Source organism: Lynx rufus, unplaced genomic scaffold (assembly GCF_022079265.1).
Source record: "Lynx rufus isolate CCGP_SWC_20201006 ecotype Redwood Valley unplaced genomic scaffold, mLynRuf1.p SCAF_2, whole genome shotgun sequence".
In the NCBI taxonomy this organism is placed as follows: Eukaryota; Metazoa; Chordata; class Mammalia; order Carnivora; family Felidae; genus Lynx; species Lynx rufus.
In genome coordinates this window covers 40,316,084-40,333,214 of record NW_025814834.1, presented here as the reverse complement: position 1 = coordinate 40,333,214, position 17,131 = coordinate 40,316,084, and the positions used below count along the sequence as shown (strand labels likewise).

Here is a 17,131-nt window from a genome sequence, read left to right as displayed (position 1 = left end):
ATGCCATTTACCACTGAACACATGATAAATTTCTTCAAATGTAAGACATCATTGAATGTAAGAAAAGCCATTATTTATGTAGTATGAATAAAGAAAAAAATCTCTACTTAAGCCATATCATATCAATGACTGAAAGATGCATACCTACTTCAGAGATGCCAAAATATAGGGGAAAAATGTTCTCCTTAGAATCAGTGATATATAAGGGAGCCTGGGTGGCTCAGTCGGTTGAGCATCCGACTTCGGCTCAGATCACGATCTCGCAGTTGACGAGTTCGAGCCCCGCGTTGGGCTCTGTGCTGACAGCTCAGAGCCTGGAGCCTGCTTCGGATTCTGTGTCTACCTCTCACTCTGCCCCTCCCCCACTCATGCTCTGTCTCTCTCTGTCTCAAAAATAAATATGACCATTAAAGAAATTTAAAACAAAAGAATCAGTGATGTATATAAATATATATATTTGGAGGAAGAAAAATTGAAACAACTTTCTTTGAACTTCTTAATGCATCTTGTAACACATTTTTATTTGCAAAGCCACTTTCTCAAAGAGTCATTACAATATCCATAAAAACAGTCCTTTAAATAAGGTCAAATACTCTTTGATACCAACCTTGAAACATTTATTTCTGCTGAGACTCCCAGATCCCATCACTTAGAAAGTGAAAAGTAAACCAATTCCTTTTAAAAAGTACATGTAATTCTTGAAAAACTTGGAGATCGGTGGCTCCTGTTGTACTAGGTAAGCCTATAAATATGTCTTCATAGTAACAACAGTTGTAAGAACAAAGTCAAATCATTGACTTTGCACCTCTACTCAGCACTGCAAAAATTGGAAATGGAAACTTTTACTTGTGTTGATCAAGGAGCCAGATACAGTTACCTACAGTAATCTCTTAAGACTTCTCTTTCCAAAGTGAATACCAAATCAGCTTAAATAACTGTGTATTAACAAGACTTTATAGAATGGCAGCAACTTAAGTTTTTACGTCTGATCTCATCACAAAATCTAAAGTCTATTATTCAAGGATTAAAACCACCCAACACTTCCAATAACAATTAAAATAACATGAAAAATCCTCACGTTGGACTGCAAGGCCCAAGATGCAGATACTCAGGTTACTGGAGTCTTCTGACCTGGGCCCTCACCTCTCCTGCTCTTGCTTCCTCTTCTTCAACCACTCTGACTCTTTCTAGCACCCATTCAGAGTCCTTGATCAACTTGGGTATAAGTTTCAGTTTTCAATTTTCAGAGTGCTAAGTATAGGTGTAATCAATTAGTCTTTGTTCCTGCTGTTTCCCACACAGGGAACGCTTTTCTCCCAGACCTTGACATCACTGTTTCAACAATTTTCATTCCTTTGTAATTTGCTCTAATGACTCGTCTTCCTAAAAGCTTTCACTAAGCATCATAGTTAGCTTCTTTCCATTTCCAGTAACTCCCAATTCTGTTGCCCTATTTTATTTCCTTCATGTAGTTTTACCAAAACCGAAAATTGCACAATGAGTCATTGTGTCCAATAAAATAGCAGGGTTTTTTTTTTATTTCTTTTCATCACTCATTATGCTTTTTATAGTGACTATAATTGTATGGCACTTCACTAATGTGACAGTTGAACAGGCTCAGATCACTGAAGAAGACTCACAAGGAACAAAAAGACAATGCTTACAAATCTGCAGTTTATTACCAGAAAAGGAAACAATACAGCAAAGCATCAAAGTCAGGATATGCATGCCAGCCTGTCTCAGGAGAGGTCTGGAAAGGCCTGGTGATAGCACATTGTCCCCCTGTATAGAGGTGACATGGACACAGTTCTTCCTCTCCAATTGGGAATAATGCAGAAACAGGATGCCCCAAATGGGAGTCTCTGTCAGGCTTTCTCTAGGTGTCTCATCTCACTGTTATCAATAAACAATGTTGATAAACTGGTACAAATGACCTTGAAACTTCTGGGTTACAAACCAACATTATTATCGGTACATTTTATTTCATGCCTAGGTATGAGTGTAATGCAGGAGCATTTCTTATTTCAATGGAACAGTTCTGGCTATTTCCAGGCCTGTTGCAATTAACCCTCCCTGAAGAGGCATTTACTAGGGGGTGTGTGTGTGTGTAATGAATTAAGAAACCTTTACTTCAAAATTTTTCTAAAGATTTGCAATTTTTATCCTAATTATCTCTACACGGAATATAAACTTGGCTCTATTGCATTCTGGTGGAGAAATGACTAACTGCCCAGTAAAACTGGTGCTTCCCTTTGCATACTAGAGTCCTTGCTAGGAAGCAGCTACCCAAGCTAGGGTTACAATTCTAAACCCTCACCAGTGGAATATGGGAGAAAGTGATTTGTATTGTTTTAGGGCTGAGGCAATTAAGAACTGCGGGCATGCGTGGCTTCCCACCTTATCCTCCCTATGTACTCTCTGCATTCAGAGGACCCCGACACACTAGACGACAGTCAAATCATAAGAAGAAAGCTGATGCTGACGAATACCCAGACGAATACCAGAAAGCTGATGAATACCCTCACTTGTCCTTACCTGTGTGAGAAAGGGATCTCCACTGGCTAAGTGATAGAAATGGTGAGATTTACTATTTACTGTAGCTAGTGTTTCCTCAGCCAATACTGTTCCTGCTAGAGAAGGACCGCAATAAAAAGGCAACTACTCAGTAACTCTCTGGTGATTAAGGTTTACTTTATATATTTGCAGAATTATAGCACATTAATTTTTAATTTAATAGCTGATATTTAAATTTCCATTCAGCCATCTATTTTTACATAATTTACTGGTTACATGTCAAATATACTTCTCTTGATATATTTTACTTAATTGGTAACATAATGTTTTATGATTTCTATTTGCTTGTGCATATGTACTACATTTGATGTGTTCAAGATATTTTACGGCATTAACTGGAAGAAGATTCTCATATTTCTGTATTCATCCTTTGCATCTTGCATACCAACTAACATTTAAAAATTAATTTTTCAACTTTTCCAAAACATGTTTTCACCCTGGATTTCCCTCGTTCTTAAACATAAATATTTACTCTGTGACACACAGTTTGGAATATGTTGTAATCTGTATTGTACTTTTCTATACCTTCCCCAGCATGAATTGAATACTAGGTCTTGTGCAAGTTGGATGAAATTTTCTGTTGATTTATAGAGATTTGCCTGTTACGTGTTTACTTTTATTGGTCTATTAGCCATTTTTAAATTGGTTATCTACTTTGCAAAACAACTATTATTCAATTAATTATGTGTAAGCTGGTACCACCAGACAACCCTGTAATTATGTAATGTGTAATTTATTACAAATAAACACCACTATAGCTTCTCAGAAAGGTTAACTTTTATATTACTTTGTTACATTATTTTACATTGTAGAATAGCACTCAGCATAGCATATAAATCTAATTTTTTTTAATTCAATAAAGTATTGTGGATTATTCATCATCACAACAATTCTTTTGCTTTTAGGTGACTGTGTGAAGTTCTTTAAATAAATACTTATAATCTTAGTAATATAAAGTCTTTTGTGTCTCTAGCTCTGCTTGATCTCTAAAAGTAGTATGACGATTTGATGTATGTAATTTAGTCACTGGGATAAAACCGCTTGTTCAATATCTTATCAAAAAGGAATTAAATGTGCATGTCATAAACGTTTTTGATATCCCCAAATAGTGTTATAATACAATGATAAACTTTTAGATTTATTCCTTGTATTACTTTAAGAAAGTGTTTCTGTTTTCTTCATTTTATTCCTATCTGACCCACCCTTTCCCCAAAGGCATTCTGTAATGAGATTCTGTTAAAGGTGGTAACAAAATTATTTCTGCTAAAGAATAACAATCAAATTTTTTGTGCATGCATTGTAGTTCCAAAAATTATCTGTCAAATAAAATTGCAGTGCTTATAAATCTAGCCATTAGAATGACAAATTTGAATGACAATGCATCAAGTTTGTGAAAGACTAGTGTTTTGTTTGTTTTGTTTGGGGCTATTTTGTTTTTGCATCACAGTACCTGCTAAACTGACCTTCATCTCAAGCTTCTTCCTACAGAAGAAGCAGAGCAAATCTAGGTATGGACGACTTTGGTTTTGATGTACATATATTTTGACCAAATTTAATGAAATTCCCTTTGTGAACAAAATTCACACATATGAATAAACTAGGACTATATAAGACCTTAAATAAATCATCACCTTGTATTGAAAACCAAGTAAAATTAGGAATGTTTGAAAGCAGATTGGAGAGACTGACAATTATAAAGTTTTCTACAGGAATTAAGCCTTGCAGTAAAGAACCGCTGAGAGGAAATTTCTAAAGTGATTGTTCTTACTTCTTCAATTGTGGAAATCATTTACCTTTACCTTCAACGTTGGGAGGGTGAATTCAATGTGATTGTCTCTCTCAGGGGGAAAAAAATAAGAAATTTTAAATGTGTGATTACCTGCATTAGCATCTGTGAACTGCTCCACAATTAGATCAAAGAATAGTCTCCTCTGCCAACTTGAGGATCCTATTAGTTAGCTATGTGGTTTAGATTTTCTTAATTGATAATTTACGTGCTTATATTGTTATTTTTAGGTGTGGTACACAGTAAGGTTTGGAAGAAAAATTCTCTACTGAGCACAACAGAATAGTATCAATGATTAAACACTAACTGAACTCATAATCGGCATCAACCTTGGTTCTAAATGTCAAGGATCAGATTTGGGTAAGTCCATTTTTGAGTTCTGAGGAGCAGTCGAGGAATATGAAGTGATTAAAAAGGGGTAGGTATAAGGTGGGTGGGCTTGGATTCCAAACTGAATGCTCAAAAAAAGCTTTAGTAAAACCACTAGAATAGAAGCATATTGAAATTGAAATGTGCTAAGAGAAGGTTCTCATTTTTCATAGTTTTGAGCAAACTCAGACATCTTCTGCTTTGTCTGTCACAATATGATCTGATTTCCTAGAAGCTTTTACAAATCATTCTAAAAAAAAGTAATCCTAAAGAGTAAGGGAAATAAATTTTGTTGTTTTTTTTTTAATTAATGCAACAAAAATAAAAAGGTTTTCTTTTTACAGTGGCTGGGCCCCAATTAAAAAGAGGTATCTTAATAGATAATGGTTGAAAATGTATATTTATACCTTAAGAGAAAAATAAATGATAAAAACACTAAAGTACACATACATAAAATATGCTAATACAAAGGGGAACAAACAAATGTTAGTACTATTTGTAGGATTTTATCCTCCTACAAGAGGAGGATAGCAGCATTTTATTACCTGATCCTGTTACAACTATTAAGCCAATACTTTAAAACCTTCCATGAGAAAAATTTGTATTTTCATTAGTTTCCCATTTAAATGTAAAAAATGTGTGGGAAAGACTCTAGAACCTCTAAGACCAAAACAAATGTAAAATATTGTTAATACACCTACATATAAGGTTTTTAGCAGTGTTTTTCCTTCTTAATGTAACTAAAATTTTGAAATGAGTATATGTTTGTTGAAGAAAATTATAAGAATGTAAACAGAAAAAAATTGTAATTATCTACAATTTTCTGTTGACTATTCTGCCAAAGCAAATTAAAACAAGTATGTTTATTGGCTTATTAGTTGCAATAATGAAATATTGCAAACGACTTAGTTTCATCAGGAGCACTCAAATGCACTCATTATGACACATCCAGACAACAAATTGCTATGTAGTGTTTACAGAGAATGAGGAATATATGCAAAGACTGTTGTGAAATTATCCCCAGGAGAAAATATTAAATTAATATATACAAATATATATAATAGACATGTATTTAGATATATACATATAAAATATGCATACATACACACACTAAAGAATAAGTAAACTAAGGTACTACTATTTGTATAAAACAAAGGAGAAAGGAGGAATGGATATTTATGCCATATACTTATATTCAGAAATATTTTATATATCTACAAATGATATCAATTATACACATAGTCATAGCTATAGAGGCACCTGAGTGCACGCACATGCACACACACACACACACACACACACACACACACACGCAGATTACCTATATAAAATAAGAAGCAACAGTTCTCTTTAGGGATAGGACCTGGAGTGTTGAAGACAGGGGTCAAAAAATATTTATATTTTTACTATGCATCTTTTAATAGAATTTGAATTTTTAATTATTTGTGTATATCATTACATTTTTGAAAATCAATAACTAATATGGTTTACAAATTAAGAGTAATGATTATGCATTATAGACAACACTAAATGCAGATGAAAGACTGCAACATTTTTCACAGTCTCACATTTTGATAATAAACACTGCCAATATGATCATGTATGTCTCCTATATTTTCTAGTCATAAATATTTAAAAATAATTTAAATAATTATTTTAGGTTGTATTATATTATTAATTATATTAATATATAATAATAGCGATACTTATTTATATTATATATTGTGATTATTATTATATAATATATAATATATAATATATATTGTGATTATTATATAATATTATATATAATTTATATACATATAATTTATATATATTTATATATAATATATAATATAATAATAATATGATATTATTATACTATCATGTTGTATATTCATATATTGTTGTAATTATTAATTATACTAATACTACCATTATATTCATTATAAATGCCCTAAAAATAACTTTAAATAAATATTTTTAAATGAACATATTCATAATCATACAAAATCTTCCTAAATCCCACTATTTACAGAAGTCTTTGTTGATATCTTTGCCCATGTCCTTTTGGGTACACAAGCATATTTGTATGTTTAATAAAAGTTGGGATAGATATTATCCATTTGATAAGAAGGGAAACGTAGGTTACAGACCATGTGAATTACTCCATTCCAAAACAAAGTGTTATAAAACTATATTTTCAGTTAATAATTCAATACATATGCACATCAACAACTATTTACTAGGAGATTTAGTATGAAATCAAGAAAGAATGATGTAATGGGAAAAACACTATATAAGTGTCAGAAGACATAGATTCTAATTTGCTTAGAAACTAGCCATAAAATTCTACTATATCTACTTAGACTGTCTCTGTTACCTCATTCATTTGTTGATTCAAGACACGCTTCTCAAATAATTATCTTTGAGAGACACCCACCTGGAAAGCGAGGCTTGGACTATATGATTTCCAAGTTTCCCTGCCTATACCTTTAACATTCCAATAGAGTTTTTGATAGGATGAGTCAAGAGTCAAATCAGGGTATGGGAATATTAGATTCTCACATTACTCTTCCCCAACTTTCCAATTCCCTTATTAACACTACTCACAGGAAGGCATGGGCCATCCACTACAGTCATTACTTTATCTATACTCTCGATAAAACTTACTTGCCTTTTATCAAAAAGTTAACCATCTTAATATGTGTTAATGGATGGCCACAGCGCCTCTCCATAGTCATATTTCTCTGCTATCGGGTGTTCAAATTGCTTTAGATATTCTTTTTTTTAAGATTATTTATTTTTAAGAGAGAAAGAGAGCTGAAGTATGCAAGCAGGGGAGGGGCAAAGAGAGAGACAGACAGACAAAGGATCCAAAGTGGGCTCTGCCTTGACAGCCATGAGCCCGATGTGGGGTTCAAACTCACGAATTGCAAGATCATGACCTGAGCTGAAGTCAGATGCTCAACTGACTGAGCCACCCAGGTGCCCCTAGATATTCTTCTGATAGGGCAACTAATTTAAATTCATAAAGTATGGCTTTCCTTAAAAACAAATGAAAGCAGAGAGCAGTTTTGTAAAGTCTTGATGGTGATATTTTTTCATACATTTAGAGAGAAGTATGTTCTCAGACCTAGGAGATGATACTGGTAGGAGGCATCTGTGTAAAGATTTATGCAGAGTTCAGGGTGGTGTCCTGTTGATTACAGGCTGTGTTTGGCTTACATGAACCAATGCAAGAACAATGGCATTACAAAGGATGCTAATAAATTAGCAAATGCAAATTAAGAATTGTACAGCTATTTGCCTTATACCTTTTTATCTATTAACTACCACGTTCTAGTGATACTTTAAGAAATGAGAAATGCAATGTAAAAGTAACTTCAATTGTAATTACAGAGCAAACCATAAATAACAAATGATGATTGCTTCCCTTTGCATCATACAAATGAATCATACTAAAACTCAAAATGGTGTGCAATGTGTCAAAGAAATGTCATGAATTATGTCATCCAAGCACATCTTTTGTGGAGAATAGTGCATCTTCCCAAAGAACTCTTACACCTCTCTGTTTGTAGGCCAGAAAATATTTGACGGCTATAAAGAAAACTCACAGTGGTCAAAGTTCTAGAATCAGAAGGCAGGAAAGATCTTTGAGAAGACATTTACTTTTCTTTTGAAGCTGTCAAAGTGGATCACACTGAAGGCATCATTTAATGAACTTTGAAAGGAACAGTACACATTTTATTAAAAATATTTAGAAACATTCATTACTATTTTTCTTCTGTAAAACAAATAAGAATTTTTAAAAATGATAATACATTATTCAATTTTTCATTATTCTTTCATCAATCATTGTATTTCTTTTGTTCTTCCTTTAAAAGCTAGATTATTTTTCTGTCCCTATTCTTGTGCACTGTGCACTAGGACACATTTCTTGGTCTTACTCTTTCAACTTTAACACTGTCCTTTCCCCCACCCACCCGGATTTTATAACCATAGCTACAAAAGAAAGCCATTGTTTCTTCCTCAAATTTTGGTGAACTGGATCTAGCGCTTTAAGATATATTGCTTCCCAAATGTCACAGTGCTGTCCCTTGCCTTAATGGCTTTCTTTTTAGGAAGCTGCTACTCTGCCTTGGTTGTTTTAATGAGCCTTCAACAGCAGTATGTTATATAGGCTTCTGTTTATTTGCAACTTACTTTCTTCCTCCTTTCTGGTCTCATACACTTTTTGCATGCATCTCTCTGAAACTAAACCTCATATTCTACCTTCTACTGAAATTATTTTCACAAATATCTCATCTATTCTAAGTTAACACAAATAAGCTCTCTCAGTTTAGGCATACTGTTTTTCCTTTATGTACTTTAGCAATTATAATGTTTCATAATCTGCGTACCTCAGCAGTTAATACCTGAGTATTATATATCCTGACGTTTGATAAAGAGAATTGATCAACATCTTATTTTGTTCTAAATCTTCTATTCCTTAGGTCTTGTAAATGTCCTTTTTATTGCATTTCTATGTCCTCTAATATACATAAATATAGTTTCTGTAGATTTCAAAATCACTTACCTCAAATAGTAATTTCAGTAATATATACCTATTGTCAGAAAAAATTCTTCAAATAAATATAAATTCCCTGAATTACATTTAAACTATTTCAATTTTGTCTTCCTAGAGATAAAAACTTATAGATTAATATCCCAGTTAATATATTTTTAGGTCTACTCTCAATTCATCCTCTTCCCTAAATGAAAATACAATTTTTTCCTATTTACATTTTTTATACATATCAATTGGCTGCTTCCTGTCTGTATTTGTCAAATTCAGTATTGGAAAATGTATTTGATAAATATCAAGATTATAATCATGTTATTTCACCATTATACATTCATCTATTTTCTAAACCAATTCCTATGTAACAAAGAATTTGGCTGGTCTTTGTCCCTGGTTTCAGGGAGAGGGTCTCTAAATCCTTGGTATTTCTCAGATAGGAGTGTCTTTGTTATTCATGGTGGAACCTGATAATATATGCTAATGAAGTGAATCACTGAGGACCCCTAGATAGTTTATGTTTATGTATAAGAAGTGATTCAGTTTGCAGGTCGGCCATGCCAGCAAGATCAATGTGTGATCGGAGTAATAGTGGTTTAAGCCATGTGATATGAGCCTGATGTCCAGGAAGCAGAGGGAGGGAGAGGTTGAGTTCAGTCACATAGCCAATGGTTCAATCAGTCATACCTGCGTAATGAAAACCCAATGAAAGCTCTGGACATCAAGGTCAGGTAAGCATTCTTGGTTGGCAGTCCTCTGTGTAGTTTCACATGTTGACATATCATAACAAAGGGAGAGAACATGGAAGCTTCGTGTCTGGGACCCCTCAGATCTCACCCTTTGTGAGTCTTCTTTTGATTGGTTCTGATTTGTACTATTTGGCTATAATAAAACTTTAAAGCAGAAGCATAATGTTTTCCTGAGTTTTGTGAGTTGTTCTAGTGAATTATCAAACCCTGAGGGGGTAAGGAAGGACCCCCAAATTTGTAGCCTGCTGGTTAGAGGTACAACCGGCCTGGGGACTCTGGAACTCGTGACTAGTGTCTAAAGTAAGAACAATGTCCTTAACCTTTAAAGTTAAGCCTAACTCTGCATAATTGGTGTCAGAAGCCATTGCACCAATTAAATGTGTATCTACATATGCTCAGCGTTTTCAACAGTATGAACAGTACTGCATACCCATTTTTTAGACCAGAGTTTTTCAACCTCAGCATTATGGACATTTTGAACTGGGTAGTTCCTTTCTGTGGAGGGCTGTGCTGTGCATTGTAGGGATACTGCTAGATGTTGAATATTTTGAGAACCAATTATTTACACATATGTGCCTAAAAACAGGAGCATGGAAATTCACATGTGTGAAAATGACTAGCAGGAGTCAATAAATGAATACATATATGGAATGACTATACTCTTGTCTCATGTAAGCATATATTTCCCGACAAATTTTCAATTCTTTTGCTACTGTTGTAGCTTTCCTTTTTAATGGGACGACACCTCTGTTATACCTAGAACACAGATTCTGTGGGATCTTGCACAAAGACTATTTATATAATAAATATTCTGTATTGTTCCTGTTTTCCCTAAAGCTATGCAATGAAATATTTCTTCAGGTGTTCCAAAAACCATCTTATGTTCCCATTTCCACAGGCAAAAAAAGGCATTACAAACAACATCATATTTCATACCTTCATACAGTCTCTGATCCAGTTAATAGGGGTTATAATTCTTCTCAATGCCAAATACACCCCCTAATTTTTTTCTATTGTTGGCAAACAGAAGCAGTTTGTACTCAAAGTATATAATCAAAGAAATAAAAACAATTTAAGTATATTTCTGTATGCATATTAATTATAATATTGCTTTAATATCAAAATTTATCTTAAGAGCACCCGATGGTTCAAAATTAGTAAATGATTAATATTTTATTTTCTTCATGATTTATTCTGGAGTAATACTAACTAAATGAATAGTTCCTTGTAATCGAGACCTGTTAAAAAAAGACAGCCGAACAGCTTGACATAATCTTACAAAACTAAAACTTATTAATTGGAGGGGTGCCTAGTGGCTTAGTCTGTTAAGTGACCGACTCTTGATCCTGGTTCAAGTAACGATCCTATGGTTTGTGAGATTGAGCCCTGGGTCAGGCTCTATGCTGACAGCACAGAGCCTGCTTGGGACTCTCTGTCTTCTTCTCTCTCTCTCTCCTCTCTCTTTCCCTCCCTCTCACTAAAGGTAAATAAATAAACATTAACAATTAAAACTTATTAATTGGAGAAATTATATGTAAATGGGGAGGAAGGGTATTTAGAGGATTTTTAAGGTGAAGCCAAAGATAGTAGTAGAGCAAAGAGAGAAGAGAGCTAAACAAGTGACTGGATAAGAATGTAAAAGATTAAACGTAGGAAGAAATCTGAACATCTTTATCCAGTGGCAGAAAAATTAACAGAAATGGGTTAACAATTTTGATACTGCTACACACGTACACCCGAACTGAACAACTGAGTAAACTCATAGTAAATGGTGGGAGCCAGGCTTCTCATTATTGGAGTTGGAGCTAACAGATAAGGAAGAGGAGGGGACTAGAATAATCTATGTGATAATGGATTAAAGTTGAAAATACCATGTTTAACTTAATATAGATACACTGGGTTATATAGAGAAATATTTATAAATTGGCAGAGATGCACACATATATGCTTTGTGGCCAGCCAAGAGGGCCTAGATGCAGCTTCACCTCGATTTAACAAGGATACCTAGCACCCAGATCTTGGTTTCTAACACCATTCTCTGATAGAGGGAACTACAGCTTTTTGGAGAAATAGCAGATTCTAGGTCAGGCACAGGAAATATACAAGAAGATTCTGGAACATCTTGTAGTGCCAAAAGTAAAAAATGCAAAAGAAATATGGAAGGAAGGAAGGAAGGAAGGAAGGAAGGAAAGAAGGAAAGAGAAGGAGGGAGGGAGGGAAGAGAAAAGAAACCACACAATAATAGGTAAAGGCTAACTGAAAGAGTTCCCCAATGCTGGAACTGGAACAAATGGAGCAAGAAAATAAATTACATTGGATTATAACATATAATGAAATAAATATCCAAGCGTTCATACTATTATGAATTGTGAAATGAATAAGCAAGTCAACGGGGGAAAAAGTCTCCCATGAATGAGAATTATGAATAATTTAGTAGAGACTCTGCCCTCCAGAAGAGGACGTACATAAATCCTCACTCCTTAAAGTATTGCCCCCTTTACCCTACTCTAGGTACTACCATGTCACATATCCTCACTCACCATTCCTAAAACTTGCCATAGAAACAATGGTATAGAGATAATAAGTGGCATTATGGCACTTTTGGTCTTATAAAGCACCTTCATTAGAATAATCACATTTAAACTTTCCAATAGCTCTGTATACTAGGTAATAGATTTACCTATTAGATTACCAATAGATTGCAGAAGAGTGATTTAAGTTCTTAAAGGTCTCAGAGTATTTGACCTAGCCATGACTCAGAACTAGTTTTCTGACTCTATATCCAGTACTATTTCTACCATACCTCTCAATACCACACCTTAATAAAATCTATCACAATATGCTTAGGCCACAACATCTGTAAGTACCAACATACAGGAAAAGTTCCAGAAAAACATATTCTTAAGAGTAAGTGAATATATAAATACACACTCACCTACATAAGTAAACTCAAATTAAGTTAGAATCACATAGACATATTTGACACATATGATTTTTCTTAAGTGTACATGGCGATCTACAATCATAAATTATATGCAGATATATACATTGTTTTATATACATGTGCATATATACATTTATACACATAGACACACACACACACACACACACATAAAACCTTGATGTTCACATAGGATGTCCTTTTGAATGAAATACAAATACATATTTCACCAGTCTTTTAACTGCCTTAAAAATGTTACATTATTATACTTTAGGTTAAAATATTTTCATGCATTAATCTGTATCTTCAGAATATTACCCTCTCCATTTTATAGACAGAACAGCTTCTTCAGAGAGCTCTTAGCCCATAAATCTATTTGGACTGTGGTCATACATTCACTTAAGTTTTTAGCCCAGTGTTCTCTACACATATACGGAAAACAAAGAATAAATAATTGTAAAATAGTATGTATAGAATATGTGACTAGTCGGAAAGGCAAACATAAAAATGAGTAGTTCTAAAAAGTCTGGGTGCCTATAAATATTTACCTTATTACAACCAATTTTCCACTAGAATAACCATAGATCTTAAAAGTGCAGTATCATTGGTAAAATTAGCTTGAACTAAAGTTTACCAACCTTATCATACCCTAAGTTAGTAAAGAAACAAAAACTGATTTGTTTTTCTTATTTAGTGCCTGAACCAAAGTAAATAAGTAAATAAAAGGGCAACTCAATGTCAGATGTATCAGTTTATAAATAGATACTTTACAAAGTGCTGCAATATAGCTTGTAAGCAAAATAACTGACAGCAAAAAGGTCACATTTCTATTCAACATTAACTATGAATGCATTATTACCATGTAAAACTTATTTTGCTAAAAATAGTCCAACTAGGTCTTCAAATTGTGTTGTGTGTTTATTCAGGAAGGTCAAATCACAGTACTTCTATTTTTCCTTCTTCCTGTGACATCGAACACACTCACCCAGAGCCTTGGTATCAGTGCCTTGATGGCAGTACTGACTCCAGTATCCGACTTGTCTTTGAGAATTTTCTCTTATTTGTACTGCACCATTTTTTCAGAAAAGAAAATCAACAAGGTAAAAAAAAAAATCAGAAGTCTGACAGCCTCTGTTTGTTCAAAAGAGACTGCTGAGAACATAAAAGGCCAGTATCTTTCTCATTGATTGTTTGAACAAAAGCTGGACAGATTCTCAGGGTCCAATTTTCTCCTTCCCCCAAGTCCTTCAATCCTGTGTCAATGCTGTGAAAGCTTCAGGCTCAGAGCCCTCGGTCTCCAAGTCACCCTGTTCCAAGTTGAAGTGGATGGGGTGCGGGAGGCCCTCACAAAAAGAAAATATTGGCTCTCATTCATTTTGCTCTTGCCCCATCTTTAAAACAAAACAATAACTAGATTATAGTAAGCTTATTGGTAAGAAATTTTTAAAAAGCAGACAATGAGAAACCAAAATCAAGAAAAAATGAGAGATTCAAAAACACCCCCCCCTTTTTTTTTTCCTCTACACCTCCTACAGTCTGTCCCACCCCCAATGATTATGTCGGGATATCAGTGCAATGTCAGTTGGGTCCGGGGCATGCTCAAAAGAAATGCTTATAGATAAAAACTCAAAATAGCTTGAAGCACAATACAGCAAACTGAAAAACCAAATTCCATTCACCCTGGGTTAAAACAAAATTAGCTACAACATGTGCCCACCATGAACGAACAGTAAAATGTCAAATTCAAACTCATATATTTAAATGTTTCGTATGTTTTAATTCTTGACTTTAAAATCAGCCTCCACTCTTACTTGGAAACCTGACAACACAAATTGCAGAAACCCACTCTTCCCTTTGTCAATTGTGCTTTATCATTTTACTGGTGGGAAATTAAGAGCTATCTGAGAGTCACATTCCCAATTAGCATGTTCAATTTATTTTAAATGTTCATGTTATGGCATGATAGCTATAGAAGAATAATGAAAATGAGATATTTGATCGACTTTGAAGGAAGAAAATAAATGTGTCTCCCAGGGTTAAGAGCAATAGTGAAGGAAGAGCCCCACAAGTCAGTCAATGATTTAGATTTGTGGATGAGAAAGCAACAGTCTCTCAGGCTCTGGTCCTGGAGAAAGGAGCTTCTCTGGTGTTGACTGTTACCACGGGGGAAAGATTAAAACTCATGGAGGGCTTTTTGGCCAGCACCCCCATCTTCCAGTAATTTGCCAAAATTACAAACACAAAAGAAAGAGAAGAGGTACCTGCTATATGTTCTTTAGGCCTTTTTAGAAAATATGGATTTGTTGCGTTGGCCACATACACGCAAATCTATAAGAAAGGTGATATTGGAGATATCAAGAGAATGGGCACTGTTCAAAAAGGAATGCCCCACAAATGTTATCATGGCAAAACTGGAAGAGTCTACAATGTTACCCAGCATGCTGTTGGCATTTTTGTAAATAAACAAGTTAAGGGCAAGATTCTTGCCAAAAGAATTAATGCATGTATTGAGCCTATTAAGCACTCAAAGAGCCAAGATAGCTTCCTGAAGCATGTGAAGGAAAATGATCAGGAGGAAAAGAGGAAAGCCAACGAGAAAGGTACTTGGGTTCAAATGAAGAGCCAGCCTACTCCACCCAGAGAAGCACACTTCGTGAGAACCAATGGAAAGGAGCCTGAGCTGCTGGAACCCATTCCCTATGAATTCATGGCGTGGTAAATGTGGGGAAAAAAAGTAATAAAAGACCTCAAGCCTATTAAAATTAAAATAAAATAAATTTAAAAACTCATGGAGGGAGGTCCCAAAGGTACCTTCTTCTACAAGTCTGCATACCACCAAATGGAAAGAGATGAGGAACAGTAGAGGTAAGGCTCAGACCTGCAGGGTGCATGACCTAAGAGAACCTCAGAATTAATAACTCTTTCCTCAAAAGACACACATAGCCTCATAGTGGAATGCTTAGTTGCTGGCTGAATACAACAGAAAGGTCCCTAGTTCCCTCACTCTGCACCAAACTAGCTCTTAGAAACTCAAAGCAATTGGGGCACCTGGGTCGCTCAGTTGGTTAAGCACCCAACGTGGGCTCAGGTCATGATCTCACGGTTTGTGAGTTCAAGCCTTGCATCTGGCTCTGTGCAGACAGCTCAGAGCCTGGAGCCTGCTTTAGATTCTGTGTCTCCCCTCTCTCTGCCCCTCCCATGCTCATGCTCTGTCTCTCTCTCTCTCTGTCTCTCAATAATAAATAAACGTTAAAAAAATTAAAAGAAAGAAAGAAAGAAAGAAAGAAAGAAAGAAAGAAAGAAAGAAAGAGAAAGAAAGAAAGAAACTCAGAGCAAGTACCAAGGAGCTTCCTGAATCATTTTCTGGGTGAAGTTTGGACTAATGTTTCAAATCAAGCGAATGACTTTATTATCTACCCTATACATACAGTATGATGCTTGGAAATAGCAGGTGAATGCCACATGTCGCCTGTCAGTAGCACTGAAAATGCCCAAGAGAATGAAAAAGAGCCGGCTCAAAAGGGTTAAAATAACATCGCTCTCGGGGATGATTCAATGCGCTGAACTCTCTCTGTCCTTGAGCTCTTTTCCACACAATATTTCTGAGCCTTCTGTCTCTGTACATAACCTTAACACAAATTGCAATTTTCTTCTGTTAAGTAATTCCTAAATCAGCTCCTGCTAGGATGCATGTGTCTGACAGGCCCCTGGTCAATTCCAGGTGGTGGTAGGTGGTAGGAGTGGCACAAGCAACACTCACGCTGGTGGTGAATATTTATTGATTCTTTGTTCTGTTTTTTTTTTTTTCAAATGTACTCGGTACTTTATATGCACTGTAGTTCTAACAACCATATATATACATAACACATATACACATACAAACACATGCATACCTACAGGTCTGCAATTTGATTCTATTATTACTTGATGACGGACATTTTCTAAGATCATACACAGAGGCAACTTATTTTAAAAAGGGAGGGGAAGCACTACCTACTATTTATATTACATTTTTTAAGTATTACTCCACAGATCTCCTCTTGAGATTTCAAGCAATGCTACACTGAACATATGCATATGAATCATTGTATTTTTCCAGGAATATATTCCTAACTGTTGATAAACTCTGCAAAAATGTTGCAGCAACCCAGATTCTCATCAACAGTACAAAA

General features: G+C 34.8%; 1 pseudogene; it reads left to right on the top strand.

Annotated features, from left to right (window-relative positions):
- Positions 1-2,381: 2,381 nt before the first annotated feature.
- Positions 2,382-15,682, top strand: LOC124514169 (60S ribosomal protein L21-like; annotated as a pseudogene).
- The last annotated feature ends 1,449 nt before the right edge of the window (positions 15,683-17,131 follow it).